This window comes from Gopherus evgoodei, chromosome 10 (assembly GCF_007399415.2).
Source record: "Gopherus evgoodei ecotype Sinaloan lineage chromosome 10, rGopEvg1_v1.p, whole genome shotgun sequence".
Taxonomy (NCBI): Eukaryota; Metazoa; Chordata; order Testudines; family Testudinidae; genus Gopherus; species Gopherus evgoodei.
The window spans coordinates 37,212,087-37,227,888 of record NC_044331.1 but is presented as its reverse complement, the minus strand read 5'-3'; the positions used below and the strand labels follow the sequence as shown (position 1 = coordinate 37,227,888).

The 15,802-nt window shown below is 41.1% G+C and overlaps 1 protein-coding gene across 3 annotated transcripts in view; it reads right to left on the bottom strand.

Moving 5' to 3' along the window:
- The window catches only part of HMG20A (high mobility group 20A), an 83,503-nt gene that overhangs the window by 60,203 nt on the left and 7,498 nt on the right, over positions 1–15,802 (bottom strand). For all 3 annotated transcript variants that reach the window (XM_030577237.1, XM_030577238.1, XM_030577236.1), the window contains exon 2: positions 10,360–10,398. The gene's annotated coding sequence lies outside the window, so the exon portion shown is untranslated. The remainder of the gene's footprint in view (positions 1–10,359; positions 10,399–15,802) is intronic.

The window sequence follows — 15,802 nt, the reverse complement described above, 5'->3', positions numbered from 1 at the left end:
GGGGTAGTAGTGGCGGCCCCCCCCAGAATTGCATGCAGCTCAGCATAGAAGCAGCATGTCTGCGGCCCTGTCCTGGAGCGTCTGTTTAATGCTTTGGCTTTCTGGTACGCTTGCTTAAGTTTCACGTGGCACTGTGTTGAGTTCCTGTTGTGGCCTCTGTCCATCATGGCCCTGGAGATTTTTTCAAATGTTTTGGCATTCCATCTTCTGGAACGGAGTTCGGATAGCACGGATCCATCTCCCCATACAGCGAACAGATCCAGTACCTCCCGTACGGTCAATGCTGGAGCTCTTTTTTGATTCTGGAACTGCATGGTCACCTGTGCTGATCAGCTCTCCATACTGGGCAAACAGGAAATGAAATTCAAAAGTTTGCGGGGCTTTTCCTGTCTATTTGGCCAGTGCATCTGAGTTCCGATTGCTGTCCAGAGTAGTCACAATGGTGCACTGTGGGATAGCTTCCGGAGGCCAATACAGTCGAATTGCGTCCACACTAACCCTAATTTGAACCGGCAATGTCAATTTCAGCGTTACACCCCTCGTTCGGGAGGAGTACAGACATTGATTTTAAGAGCCCTTTATATCGACAAAAACGGCTTAGTTGGGTGGCTGGGTGCAGGGGTAATTCAATTTAACGCTGCTAAATTCGACCTAAACTTCTAGTGTAGACCAGGCCTAAGTATTATGCTTATTTTCCTCCACATGTGTAAAAAGGCAGACGTGCAAAGTGACTTCTCTATGATCACACAGGAAGTTTGTGGCAGAGTTGGGAATGGAACACAAATGTCTTAATATATAATCACAGGCTTTAAACACAAAACTATCCTTCATCCTTTTGATGTGAACACCTGCTGAAGCACTAGAGTGAGGTCATCAACTCATTTCATACATATCACCTAACAGCCAGGGCTTTGTAACAAACTTTTGATCACTACCCTGTTTCAAGTGCATGGGACTGAAATAGTGATGATGACCTAGTGGAAGAGACACTACACCATTCTTAGAGCAATTATGGCAGGAAGAAGCTGGACGTGAAATAGTAAGACCCTTAACGAAAAACTACTAACACTGTGCTTTACAGAAACTTCTGCTAGAGACTGGGAATAGGAGACCTCTGTCTAGAAATTATTTTTAGGAAATACATTTCAGCCATAACGGTCTAATAAGGGGGAGTCCGCTGTCTTGAGGGAAATTGTAGGTGTAGGCAAAGGCATGTAGATGAACCTGGCATCTGGGGAAAAGCCATCAGCACACATCCCTTTCTTTTTTTTTTTTTCTTTGCTCTCCAAGGTTTCTTGGCTGTAGAATATTTGCCTAGGGATCTGTTTTTCCCTTCCAGACTTCTCAAGCTTTCCAAACAGGCAAAAAAGGAATTGCTACAACTCCAATGCAGTTGGAGTCAACATCAAGTTTTAAAAATAGTAAGGATTCATTTTTTATTAAAAGAATTTTACCAGCAATAAGTAATTAGTTTATAGACTTCCTGAGGTGAAACTGGACTTTCTGATGAAAGAGGCTTGGTTTTCCAAGTCTCTATTGGCTCCCACCACAGCAGACTCCCACCCTGGAACTGTTTCCTGACCTTTGGAAAGGGTCATCCATATTTAACTGGAGAAAAAAAAATGTGCACTGCATTCTGATACTCTGTGGTAACATGGTCTCTCTCTTTTAAAAATAAAATTGGTGAGTTCAGTCCACATTTAAAATGAATTTTTTTTCTCATGATAAAACATTCTTTAAAAATACCCTTGCTTGGTTAAATCAAATCATTCACATTGCTGAATGGAGACTAGCTATCTCCCTTCTACTGCAGGATAATTGCAGCAGTTGGTGCTTACACAAGATGATAAGTGGTGGGTGGGTGTATTTGGCTGTGGGTGAGCTGAGGGAGAGAACAGTATTAAAAAGCTGTACAGAATTTTTTGTGACTCCTCTACCTAAATATTGCACCCAGACATATATAGTATCCCTCACCCATAACCTCATGCCAAATATAAATTCTCCTGAGCCAGTGCCCTGGAAAAATATTGGCTTTTAAATTATGACCACCCCAATCTCCAAGGAGAGCAAGCACATTGGCTACTTAGGCATCTGTTCAAATAGGAAAGGGAGAGACTATTATTTGAATATATCCTCAGCAGGGTCATTATCAAATTTCTGAAGAACTCAAAGCAAGAAAAATAAAGAACTTAATCTATTACTTAAATTCCAAACACTTTTCTGTGTTGCAGAGGATTTATTTGTGGAGCTGTCGATTAATTGCAGTTAACTCACGCAATTAACTCAAAAATTTAATTGAGATAAAAAATTAATCGTGATTAATTGCAGTCTTAATCACACTGTTAAACAATAGAACACCAACTGAAATTTATTAAACATTTTGGATGTTTTTTCTACATTTTCAAATATATTGATTTCAATTACAACACAGAATACAAAGTGTACAGTGCTCACTTTATATTATTTTTATTACAAATTTTACACTGCAAAAATGATAAAAGAAATAGCATTTTTCAATTCACCTCATACAAATACTGTAGTGTAATCTCTTTATCTTGAAAGTGGAACTTACAAATGTAGATTTTTTGTTTTTGTTACATAACTGCAGAGGCAGATTATGGTTTTGTGGGGCTCTAGGCCAGAGCAAGTGGGGGCCCCTCCCACCTTTTCCTTTTGCAGTCCACCCTGCCCCTCTCCCTGGCTCTCCTGCCAGGGAATGTGCTTGGGGTGCAAGGGCTTCTCCTGCACACTCAGCGCTCCTGTTGGGGAAGAGGGGCTTCCGAGGGGTGTAGGAGTGCTGGGTGGGCAGGTGGAGCAGGTTGAAGCGGCACCCATTTTTCCAGGGCACGGGCCCTGTTGGCCCAGTGGCTAATCAGTTACTGCATAACTGTAAACAAACTTGTTTGTCTGAGCGATTGGCTGAAGAAGAAGTAGGACTGAGTGGACTTGTAGGCTCTGAAGTTTTACATGCTTTTATTTTGGAATGCAGGGTTTTTTTTGTATGCAATTCTACATTTTGAAGTTTAACTTTCATGATAAAGAGATTGCACTACAGTACTTGTATTAGGTGAATTGAAAGATACTATTTATTTTATTTACAGTGCAAATATTTATAATAAAAATAAATATAAAGTAAGCATTGTACACTTTGTATTCTGTACTGTAATTAGAACAGGAGTACTTGTGGCACCTTAGAGACTAACAAATGTATTTGAGCGAAGTGGGCTGTAGCCCACGAAAGCTTACGCTCAAATACATTTGTTAGTCTCTAAGGTGCCACAAGTACTCCTCTTCTTTTTGCAGATACAGACTAACACGGCTGCTACTCTAAAACCTGTACTGTAATTGTAATCAATATATTTTAAAATGTAGAAGATATCCAAAATATTTAAATAAATGGTATTCTATTATTGTTTAGCAGCGCGATTAATCGTGCGATTAATCACAATTATTGTTTTAATTTCTTGACATCCCTATTTATTTTATTTTTACTGGTCCTCCCTACTACTATCAAAATGGGCAATTATTCTGTTTTTAACTCTTTGAGCTACCAGTGCAATTAACAGTAACACTTCTTTATTTCTGTGCCCTCAATCTTTCTTCCATCCTACTTTAGTTCCCATGTATTTCTCAAGCCACATCACCTTCTTCTGACACTTGTTTTAACCTCTGTTTTTCAGTAAGAGCCTTACCAAAACCACCTGATGAAGATCATACATCTGCTCCTGTATAAATACTTCCCTAGTGACAGACTAACACGGCTGCTACTCTAAAACACTTCCCTAGTGACGCCAGAAAGAAGTAGAATCTTGTCATAACTATAAAGGGGAAGGAACAGCCCTCCTGTGTACAATACTATAAAATCCCTCCTGGCCAGAGACACCAAAATCCTTTTACCTGTAAAGGGTTAAGAAGCTCAGGAAACCTGGTTGACACCTGACCCAAAGGACCAATCAGGGGACAAGATACTTTCAAATCTTGGCGGGGGGAAGTCTTTTGTTTGTGCTCTTTGTTTTGGGGGTTCGTTGGCTCTTGGAACTAAGAGGGACCAGACATCAATCCAGGCTCTCCAAATCTTTCTGAACCAGTCTCTCATATTTCAAACTTGTAAGTAACAGCCAGGCAAGGCATGTTAGTTTTATTTTTGTATTCTCAACTTGCAAATGTTCCTTTTTGCTGCGAGGATTTTACCTCTGTTTGCTGTAACTTTGAACCTAAGGCTAGAGGGGGTCCTCTGGGCTCTTTGAATCTGATTACCCTGTAAAGTATTTTCCATCCTGATTTTATAGAGATGATTTTTACCTTTCTTTCTTTAATTAAAAGCTTTCTTTTTAAGAACCTGATTGATTTTTCCTTGTTTTAAGATCCAAGGGGATTGGATCTGGACTCACCAGGAATTGGTGGGGGAAAGGAGGGGGGATGGTTAAATTCTTCTTGTGTTAAGATCCAAGAGGTTGGATCGGTGTTCACCAGGAACTTGGTGAAAAAAGCTCTCAAGGCTACCCAGGGAGGGGAAGGTTTTGGAAGGAAAGGGGGTGTTCCAGACTTAGGAATCTGGATGGTGGCAGCGAAACCAGATCTAACCTGGTAGTTAAGCTTAGAAGTGTTTATGCAGGTCCCCACATCTGTACCCTAAAGTTCAGAGTTGGGGAGGAACCTTGACAAATCTGGAGAGCCTAACTAGTTCTGCTGGTAGTGGCCCACCTCAGGAAAGCATTACTGACCAAAACCAGACTGCCTATCAGAACATTCATTTTGTAGGTTTCTCCTTTTTGGTTGATGGAAAAGAGTACAAAGTGGTTAAGGATTTCAGAAATCTAGATTTAACCTGCTGGGCTGTTATACTGAATTAACTCCATTTTCATAAATCAAGCCACTACTTTTGTAGTGTAAAAACAAGAGTTTAATGTGAGTATGCTCAGACAATCTGTTTAAGATTTGCAGCTGTTTATCCTTCCCTTCCACATTAAATTGCCAGCAACATCTTGAAATTCCCAAGAAGTCAAAGAAAACTGAGAAAATACAAAAGGGTGTGTAAGAAGAGTAACAATATTATATAGCAGAATGGTATAAATTACCCACAAAAAAAGCCAGGAAATTTCAATTTAAGGCTTTCATTTCATCCTTAAATCTCTTCCTTGTGCTGTACTTAGGTATCAGAACAGATGTTATATTCCCAATCCTTCTCAGTATGTATGTAGTTCTGATTAACTGGAGTTATGGAAGGGTGGTACAACAGCAGCAGAATAAGATCTTAGATTTATCAGCCAGGATGCAAAGGAGGCAGTAGTCTTAACTCTAATGTGAGAAATTGTGAGACAGTTTAAAATGGCAGTCATCTTAAAAAAAATCACATCTCTCTGAAGGTGTGCTTATCTACTGTCACAACTAACTTCTAATTTACTGTAACTGAAAGAAGTTAAGAAGATTTGTATATTTGACAGCACTTTATGTATAGTCAGTTTGTCTGTTTTTCTTGTATTACTCGGGTCATTTTCTCATTCACACAGAAACAAGGGAGATTAAAACCTTTAAAAAATAGAAATTGTAATTGTAAAATCAAAAATATTGGCAGATGGAAGGTATAGCATCTGAAATCCCTTTAACCAATTTAATTTTTTAAACTGACTAAACTTACAGTTGATGGTGTCCCTTCAAAAGAAAATGGCTTCTATTTTCAGAGCTTGAAAACTCTACTTGACATTTTGCCAGCAAGTAGAAAGTTTTCACTGATGAGAAAGGGACCTATATTACCCACCATAGAAGCGAAGCTTTTATTTTAAACAATGAAGCTTCTACCTTTTATGGTTGTGAAAATAACTTCTCAAATGTTAAACAACGCAGTGCCGTCTTTCTCAGTCTACAGAGTGTGCCTGGTATCTTGTGTTGCTCATGGCCTTCCCAGTACCTTTCACTCCCCAGCTGACAAGACTATGATCACTTTCAAAGGTAGCATACAGAAACCAACAGACAGCTGTGAAACTGGCAAGAACTATATCAGCTTCACTTTGCCACTATTTGGGAAGGCTATGAACAGCTGCAGCAGCAGGCACTGGTGCTTTTCATGGAGAAGGAGTTACCAATAAATGAATTAGTGGGGAAAAACTTCTCTTACAAAAGCAGTGAGGATAGGGAGGGATAGACTAGCAGAGACTACCCTTCCCTAAATCCATCCGTTGGAGGGCTCAAAGGCAGGGGACTTAAAAAAAAAAAAAGTTTTTCTTTTTTCAGCAGGCCAGAGAAGGGGAAAAGAGTATATTTTGCAGTTTCGACACCTGTGACAGGTTTGATCACAGAACCCCTCTTGGGAGCTGCCACCCGATGTGCCAAGACTACTTCTACCCCTGCCTTCCCTGCCAGCTCGGGGCCCCAGCACCCTGTCTTGCTGAGCCAGACACACCTGTCTGCTCCAACAAAGACCTAGGGTCTGAATTACTTACCCCAAAGCTGCAGGTTTACCTGAAAGCAGATAACAGAAGTGTTCCTGTCTTTAACACTCAGATGCTCAACTTCCAATGCGGCCTAAACCCAAATAAATCAGTTTTACCCTGTATAAAGCTTATGCAGGGTAAACTCATAAATTGTTGGCCCTCTATAACACTGACAGAGAAATATGCATGGCTGTTTGTTCCCCCAGGTATTAATACATACTTTTGGGTCAATTAATAAGTAAAAAGTGATTTTATTAAATACAGAAAGTAGGATTTAAGTGGCTCCAAATAGTAACAGACGGAACAAAGTAAGTCATCAAACAAAATAAATAAAAAAAAAACGTGCAAATCTATGTCTAATCAAACTGAATACAGATAATCTCACCCTCAGAGATGCTTCAGTAAGTTTTTTCCTGAGACTGGACACCTTCCAGGCCTGGGCATTATTCTTTCCCCTGGTACAGTTCTTGTTCAAGCTCAGGGGGTAGCTAGGGGATTCTTCATGATGGCTCCTCCTGCTTTGTTCTGTTCCTCCCATTTATTTAATCTTTTGTATAAGGCAGGAATCCTTTGTCCCTCTCTGGGTTCCCACCCCCTCCTTCTCAATGGAGGGACACCAGGTTAAAGATGGATTCCAGTTCAGGTGACATGATCACATGTTACCGCAAGACTTTATTACCCACTTGCCAGCACACAAGTATACAGGAACACTTACAGGTAAAACACAACCATCTGCAGTTAATTGTCCTGGTTAATGGGAGTCATCGAGATTCCAAACCACCATTCATGGCCCACACGTTGCATAATTACATAGGCCCTCAGAGTTATATTTCATATTTCTAGTTTCAGATACAAGAGTGGTACATTTATACAAATAGGATGATCACATTCAGTAGTTTACAAGCTTTGTAATGATACCTTACAAGAGACCTTTTGCATGAAGCATATTCCAGTTACATTATATTCACTCATTAGCGTATTTTTATAAAATCATATAGACTGTAATGCCACAACACCTGCTAACAAGAGGCTAAATCAATCAATCAATCAATCAAGCTCTTCCCTTTTCCACATCAGATCTAGGGACAGCACCACGGTAGGAAATCCAGGACTTCCTTCTTCCCTTCGACAGCTGTGAACAGAGGTGAACTTCTCACTAAGGCATTGACCTTAAACCACAGTTGCCTTGCCTTTTGTATCAGCCTCTAGCATTTGATACATTTTCTAATCTCTTCCATTATACTCAGTTTTGTGTTTTAATCATACAGTGAGGAGCACTTATCACATTTAAAAAAAAAAATTTAAACAGCATTTGAAAACTATTTCAATTTTACAATTGGCATACCAAAGGAAAACTCCAGCTGGCAGCTGCCATCTTATAGAAAAGTGACTTGTGACACTAACAGTATACAAGCCAACTCTCAGCAATTTCCTCCCACCCTCACAACGTAATCTTTTCTCCTGCAGAGCTATACAAATGGAGAAGTTTAAGTAACTTTTCCAAGGACAACTGTGATCTAAAATGTAGTTACCCTTGTAAATCCCACCAGTTAGCAGGAATGTTCTGCCCTTCATTAGGCAAAGAGCACAATATGAATGTGTGTACATAGGGCAATAGAGTGAATGGAGCTGGGAGAGGAGAAGGACAACTGGGGGGAGGAGAGAGAGCAAATAATTCATTTATTTTCTTGAGTAGTAATATTTTCAAGAAATGTGAGAAAGTAGGCAAATTTTCATTTTCAGACTCAGTGGGACACTGCATTATTTACATTACATTAGTAGCACCTGGAATTCCCATTGAGATTGGGTCCCCGTTGCTCCAGGCCAGGGATCGGCAACGTTTGGCCCGTGGCCCGCCAAGGTAAGCCCCCTGGTAGAACGGGCTGGTTTGTTTACTTGCCACACCTGCAGGTTTGGCCGATCGCAGCTGCTGGCGGTGGTGTGGGATGAGTGATGTGCTGACCTCCATTTCCCGCAGCCCCCATTGGCCTGGAGTGGTGAACCGCGGCCAGTGGGAGCCGCAGTCTGCCGAACCTGAGGATGCAGCAGGTAAACAAACCAGCCCAGCCTTTCAGGGGGCTTACCCTGGATGGCCACGTGACAAACATTGCCAATCTCTGCTCTAGGCACTATATACAACAAAGTAAGAGACAGCAAACTATGTGGGGCAGGGACTATCTAGATAAACACAGGGTATAAAGTGAAATGGAGGCACAGAGCAGTGAAGTGACTTGCCTAAGGTCACACAGGAGAGCAGTGGCAGAGCTGGGAACAAAACCTAACTCTCCTGACTCCCAGTTCAAGTACCATACCACCAAGCCACACTAACCACAAACTGGGTAATTCTGAAATGCAGGTCTGAAGTTTGACCAACAGGCAGTTAGAGATTGTTGGGATAACCACCCAATTTCATTTTTGCATTTAAAAAAAAATATTAGGCGAGTATTGTTCCAAGTAACAGCTACAATTACAATAATTAGAGGGTTTTTCTGTTTGACAGCACTTGTCAGTCAGCCTATTATTGTGTTGGTTTTCATACAAGTAATAGGGAAACATTTTGGAAAAAAAATAAGAAAATGTGATTGTAAAGCCTCAAAGGCAAGTGAAGTACCTGAAACTACTGACTAGATTTCAAATCAACTGCATCTCTTTAATCTCTTGCCTGTCTTCTGTATAGCCACCTACAAGTACCACCATCCTCCTTGCCTGCTTCACCAAGCCTCCCTTTCTCTTTCTTTGAGTTCCTCCTCAAAGCATACTTTATGAAGTTTCACAAATCCTAGTTCCTCTCTCTTAGCAATGACCCCAACAGAAAAAAAAAATATAATATATCTGGAATCTCTCTACTGCATGCATCACTGAATAAAATATCATATGATCTCCTTCATTCATCTTCCATTCCTTCTAAATTTTGTAATCACCACTTGTCAAATTTTGTCAATGTAACATGGGATCTCTTTGGGGCAAGGACCCTGAGTTTTACCGATCTGTTCAGCCCCAAGTACATTTCTAGCAAACAATAAGTTTTTCCTAGCCTGCAAAAACCGACAACTGCAGAAAATATTCTGTGTACTTTTAAAAAAAATCCATATTGATTTATATCAAATATTGCGAATCAGGAGAGAGTTCTCTCCCGGTTGCCATAGAGTGTTTTCACCAGATGCACTACAGCTTGCTGCTAGGGAATATAAATTGCTTGCTGCTTGGGAGTAAGAGGCTAACAGTGATGGCACCATCTTATCTTGATGGTGCATTACCCATCACCACTCATATTTTAACCTTCTTCCCCCTCTCCCTCCTCCTACTAGCAAAAAAATGGAACAAAAAACCTACCACCACCTCACAACATCTTAAAGAATGAGTTTTCCAAAATGTTTGAAATTAATATGAAAACCAGCCTATGACGTTTAAAAGATGTTCATTAAATTGATAATTAACTTGACTAAAACATCCTTGAACATGACAGGATCCCCCTTTCCCACTGTAGCCACAAACTATTATATTTCCAGGTATTATTGTTACAATCCTATCTCTTATTGGTTATGTAGGTCAGTGATCCATATCTGCAAAACCTGAAGAAAAAGCATACAGTGCACTATAGACCAATAAAGTTTCTACATTTTAAAATCCTTATTTAGAAGATTCCAGAAACAGGCAATTATAAACTATTATCTGAAAACTTTGCTGGCCTCAGAATACAGATGCATCTCTAATAAACTAGTACTGCATGAATTGATATTAGATTTTAAAAATAAATACAGTTTAATTCCCAAGAGTATATAATAGAACATTAAGCTAAAAGCAATAGTTAGAATTTTAGAAATGTTCTGGCATTTTTGAAGCATTTGTAACCTCCTCCATCCTCCCACTCTCTCCCTATTATAAACCTTTAAATGCGTTGTGTGTTTATTTGCATATCAATACTCACAGTGCTCTTTCTGTTCACAGCAGTACAGGCATCTGAGCTCTGGGAACAAATTGAAAGGTACTCAGTTATTTTCTGCATACTTTGCAAATGCCCTGATAAACATATTCCCTTATAATAGATCCCTTGGTAAACATTTTGCCGGACTAGACTCTTAAAACAGAATTTAGGCTATTTTATAAGTGGTAATAAGGAATTAGAATATACACTAAATAATAGCTTAGCTCAATGTATGTGTTTGTTCAAAACTACTTTTTTAAAATACATTTTTTTTTCAAAATGGAGAAAAACATTTGCAGTAGCTCTAGCTAGCAAAATTAAATGTAAGCTGGGTAACTGATTTTGTGTTAACCACCTTAAGAATTTTATAAAAATATATAAGTGTTTTAGGAGAAAAAAGCAAACAGCTTTTTTAATGTAAGCAAACTCCATGTTTTAAAGTGTTAGCAAGAGCCACAGCCTCTTTGTATCACTCTTGATTCAAGACAATCCACTTTAAAATAAAAAAAAAGAAAAGAAAGGTCTCAGTGTTTAATGAAAACAGGTTGGAAATTCTTAGGCAGAACAGCTGTATTCAATTTTGGACTGGTTGGCAAAAAAGAGCAGGTCCTTGTGACTGGTCCGGGCTAGTAACATTTGGGGACTAGTATAAATGCTTTCAGGACCAGTACATTTTTCCAGACTATTCTGAGATGAGAATTAGAAATAAAAAAACATCATCTCCATAGCTCATGGAACTCAGAGCTTCAAGTATCTCCTACTATTGAATACAATTTTAAACCTGATGTTATTTAGGTTTGAGGACATCAATCTTCAGTAAACAGTATGTACTGGAGTCTATTTCTGGCTTTAAAATGTTTACAAGAATATGAAGAAGGGTCAGAGATCACAGCTGAGACAGAGAACTAGGCAGTTCTTCCGGCCTTCTCTTCCCAATACCAGCCAAAATATAGTAATTCAAAAAGCTACTCTTAGTGCTTCCAGATTTCAGTATTAATGCTTAGTACTTTTTATAGATCATTTTACAAAAACATAGTAACACATGCAGTACAGTGGTTTAGAGATGACCTGCAAATGATAAAGCAAAATTGGAAACTGCCAGAGCACTGGTGGAAGAAGACTGGGGCATTACAGCATATGGAATTTTTAGTCAGAACTTTAGGCTGCATGGTATAACAAAAATGCTTCTTCACTTCCAGAACAGCCCATAAGACAGCTTGCTGGATCCATGCTGCCTCCAGTCAGTTACAAAGTAGAGTTTTCATGTTACATTTAGGATTAAGGTGCTCAGATTCAGAATAACTTGTATACCTGCATGAAAACAGAGCAATGGCTGGAGGGGACAATTGCTAGTTCTTTATGGCTTGTGTTTCATCCAGACTCGTTCTCTAATATTGCAAGCCCCAAACAGTTAAAAATCATGCGTGAGCCTCCCCCACCAAAATCATGGCATTAGCTTTGAAATCATGATTAAAAAAAATAATAATAATAATTCTCTTTTGTTATGGGATTGTGAGGTTTTGTGATGCTGTGTATAAGAAAGGTGACCATTTATACCCCGCTACCTCGATATAGCACAAATTTGGACATAACGTGGTAAAGCAGTGCTCCGGGGGGTGGGGGCGGGGCTGTGCACTCCGGTGGATCAAAGCAAGTTCAATATAACACGCTTTCACCTATAACGCGATAAGATTTTTTGGCTCCCACGGACAGCGTTATACCTAGGTAGAGGGGTATCACTTACCACTGTTTTACAATTTCCATAAATCTTATACAAAGTGCATCATGTAAGGTGTCAATGGAAAGGTTATAATTTGAAGTATGATTATCCTATGTATATACATGTATCATCATTGTATCTGAAATTATGAATATTGGCTATGTACTTTGATCTTACACGTGTTGCATTCATGGGTGACGCCCGCCAGGTAGATTTACATCAAGACTAGACATCTATATGTTGATGTGCTACCAAGAAACCTCAGCTCTCACAATGGACCATTGAATAAACTTATCCCCAGCAGTGCAATTAGGGCGGTCTGGTCTGGTATGAGGCACCAGCAACATATTTATAGCTGGGACGGCTACCGGAAAGAGGAGCAGCAGATCGTGGGGCCGCTGAACAGCCCCATGCCAGAAGCTCCTCCAGTGCAGTGGTACCACCTCCAGCCTTTCCACACAGGGTCTCCTCCGTCCGACAACAGCCCCACCGGAGGACGGGGCTGGGGCAGTACAGCTGCCAGAGGAGCTGACAGCATTCTGCTCCTTTCCCCGTTGCCCCTCCCAGCGGGGAAAGAAGCAGAACTCTAGGCCCCACCCCCTGCCCTTCCACAGAGCTGTCTCCTCTGGCTCCATCTTTACAGCAGAAGTCCTGCTAAAGGACAGGGCCGGGGGAGCTGGAGCAGCACAGGCACCAGAGGAGCTGCTGGTGTTCTGCTCCTTTCCCCGCTGTGGTTCCCAGGAAAGCCCTGAACTGCAGGGCTCTCCTGGAAACCACAGCGGGGAAAGGAGCAGAATATGAGGCCACTGGGCGGCCCCACGCCAGTTGCTCCTCCAGCACAGCTGCTGAACACCCTTAGCCCCACCCCCCAGCCCTATCCATTGGTGGGACTGCTGTACAGACAGAGGAGATCCTGCGTGGAAGTGCTTGGGTGGTACAGCCACGCTGGAGAAGCTGCAGGCTTGGGGCTGCCATTGGCCTTGTCTCCCTTCCCCTCCCCCCTGGGTAAGTGGGGGCAGATCATGGAGAGGGGATGGGGAGAGCGTAGAGGCCTCGGACTGGGGACGGAGTCATGTGGAGGGTGATATGAGGAGGTCATGTGCCTCCCCCCACATACCGGGAAGAAATGGATTCCACTTACACCACTGCTTACCCTGTCCAGGTAGCTCTTCCTGGACAGGGTAAGCTCTTCCTGAAGAGCCAATGGCCACTCTCCTGTGATTCAGCAAATCATGTAAGGATATATGAGATGCTCCTGTGACCCTGGACTCTACCTTGGGCCAGTAACTTTCCACAAACAGGGGCTGTGGACTTTGTTCAGGACTGTAAACTTCCATGCACATGACAGGGGATATAAAAAGGCACCTGAGACATGAGTGAAGGTCAGAGAGTAGTATTGGGTCTACTGAACACCATCTTCCAGCTTTGGGAAAGTTTATTGAGAGGATTGTGGCAGGACCCATGACAGGTTCTACAGATTTCATCTTTCCTGAATCCCACCTCATTTGGGCTTTAGACTTGGGTTTGAGCAACAAGCAACACTGATTACGGAGCTTCTCTTAACAATGGAGGACAATGAACTGCCTGTGCTGATTTTATAGGATATTAACTGCCTCTGATACCATTGCTTATTTAAGGTATATACAATTGTTAGAGTGGCTCCGTTCATTGCTTACTAGATGGTGATTTGGGGCACTCTCTCTTCTGACATGATAGCTTTAATGTGAAATAGTCTGAGATCAGTTTCGTCACTCTTCTTGTTCAACATGTTTGAGGCCATAAGGAGTTGGTAAACTGCAGCATATTCAGTACATTGCCTGTACTTACCTCTGTGTTTCCAACACATCTGGACTAACTGATCCAGTATTGTGAATAATATGCCGTCCTAATTAGAGGAGATTACAGTAAATTAATCTTGAGGTGACAGAGGCATGTTATAATTATTGTTCATTTGAATTACTGTAGTGCCTAGGAGCCCTATTCATGGACCAGGATCCCAATGGTGGTATATCTGCAGCTAAAATGAAAAGCTGTGCTCCTTTGGCCCCACACAGATGCAAAATATCTGTTTAGCTATAGTTACTAGATCTTCCAACATCACAAACTAATAAAACTCCAAGAACACAAATTGCCTCATAAATGGCAGCCATGTTATCTTAAGCAGGGCTGCAGATGTTTCCCTCACTCTTCCAGATTCTTCCTCAAAATCACCATCATCATGCTAGCCTTGTGCAATTTGAGTGGTGAACAGCTGACTCCAATTTCAAAAAGAGTGGACTGGAACCACTCAGAATCTCCAGTCACTGCAAAAGTCAGCGTCACATCTGCTGAGCAATGAGTCATACAGGAATCACTCAACACAGGTACTCTGCCTTGCACTGACTTCCAACAGCCTCTTGAACTCTGTTTAGAAACTAAATTTCCATCTCTAGAGGCCTAAATTAATGGGGACCCTGAGGGTTTGCCTCTCCTCTAATGTAATATTAGCAGAGTTGGGAATGGCAGATTATTCAAGCTATAGGTCCATCGTTTCAAATAAGCATGAGCCCGATGGTAGGGCATTTTCTAAAAGAAATCCTCAACTCTAATTTGGCTTCCTTCTTTAGTCATCAGAATCCAAACTTGTTAATTCCACAGACCCTACCTTTCCTCACCAGCACTAAGGGAGATTGAAGGAGGATTTAAGTGAGATATTACGGTACGGTTGTGTAGAGTGTGTATTTGTTTACTTCTTTTGTCTATTCATTAAAGATTTGATTAAATAAAGGACAAGAGTTATATTTTCAGATGGCACGATTTGAAATGCAGTGGGTAAAAGTCACCATGGCCCAGAAGTGGGTTGGAGAACAATCTCTTAATAGACCAGTCTGCATTATTCCACCTGCATGTGCCATTACTCCCTGTATTGGAAACACCTCTTTACCTGTTCCTAATAAAGCTGCATGTGAAGTTTTGTGTCACACTTATGCAATGACAGTTTCACAAGAGAGAGAGAAAAACAGCAAACCTATAGGCTGCTGCATATGTAAGTCTTGGGGCCCAACTGGGAACACCAGTTGACATAACCTTACCAAAAGCTTTCTTTCACAGCTCACTTTCCTCATCTCTCCCAGGCACATGGTAAGTGACAGACCTAATCTCCCACTTCACAGCTCACTAGACATGTTCAGCATATTCTGGACTCGTGATTACATCAGAGTTTCAGCTTTTATTTTAATATGGAGATGTCTCAAATGCCTTTTTATATCTTCTAGCCCTAATGGTTGCAAAGAAGAGCTTGAAAACATGAACTGAGTGTAAATGTAACCAAAGCAACAATATCCTTGTGACTCTGAAGATTGCTCAGAACAACAGCTCTGAGAGGTGTGAAGTGTTCCATGAATTTCAATATGACACTAAGGGTATGTCTACACTACGGGATTATTCCGATTTTACAGAAACCGGTCCTTGGAAACAGATTGTATAAAGTTGAGTGCATGCGGCCACACTAAGCACATTAATTCAGCAGTGTGAGTCCATGTACCGAGGCTAGTGTCGATTTCTGGAGCGTTGCACTGTGGGTAGCTATCCCATAGTTCCCACAGTCTCCCCCGCCCATTGGAATTCTGGCTTGAGATCACAATGCATGATGGGGCAAAAACAGTGTCGCGGGTGATTCTGGGTAAGTGTCGTCAGTTAATCTTCCCTCCATGAAAGCAACAGCGGACAATCATTTTGCACCCTTTT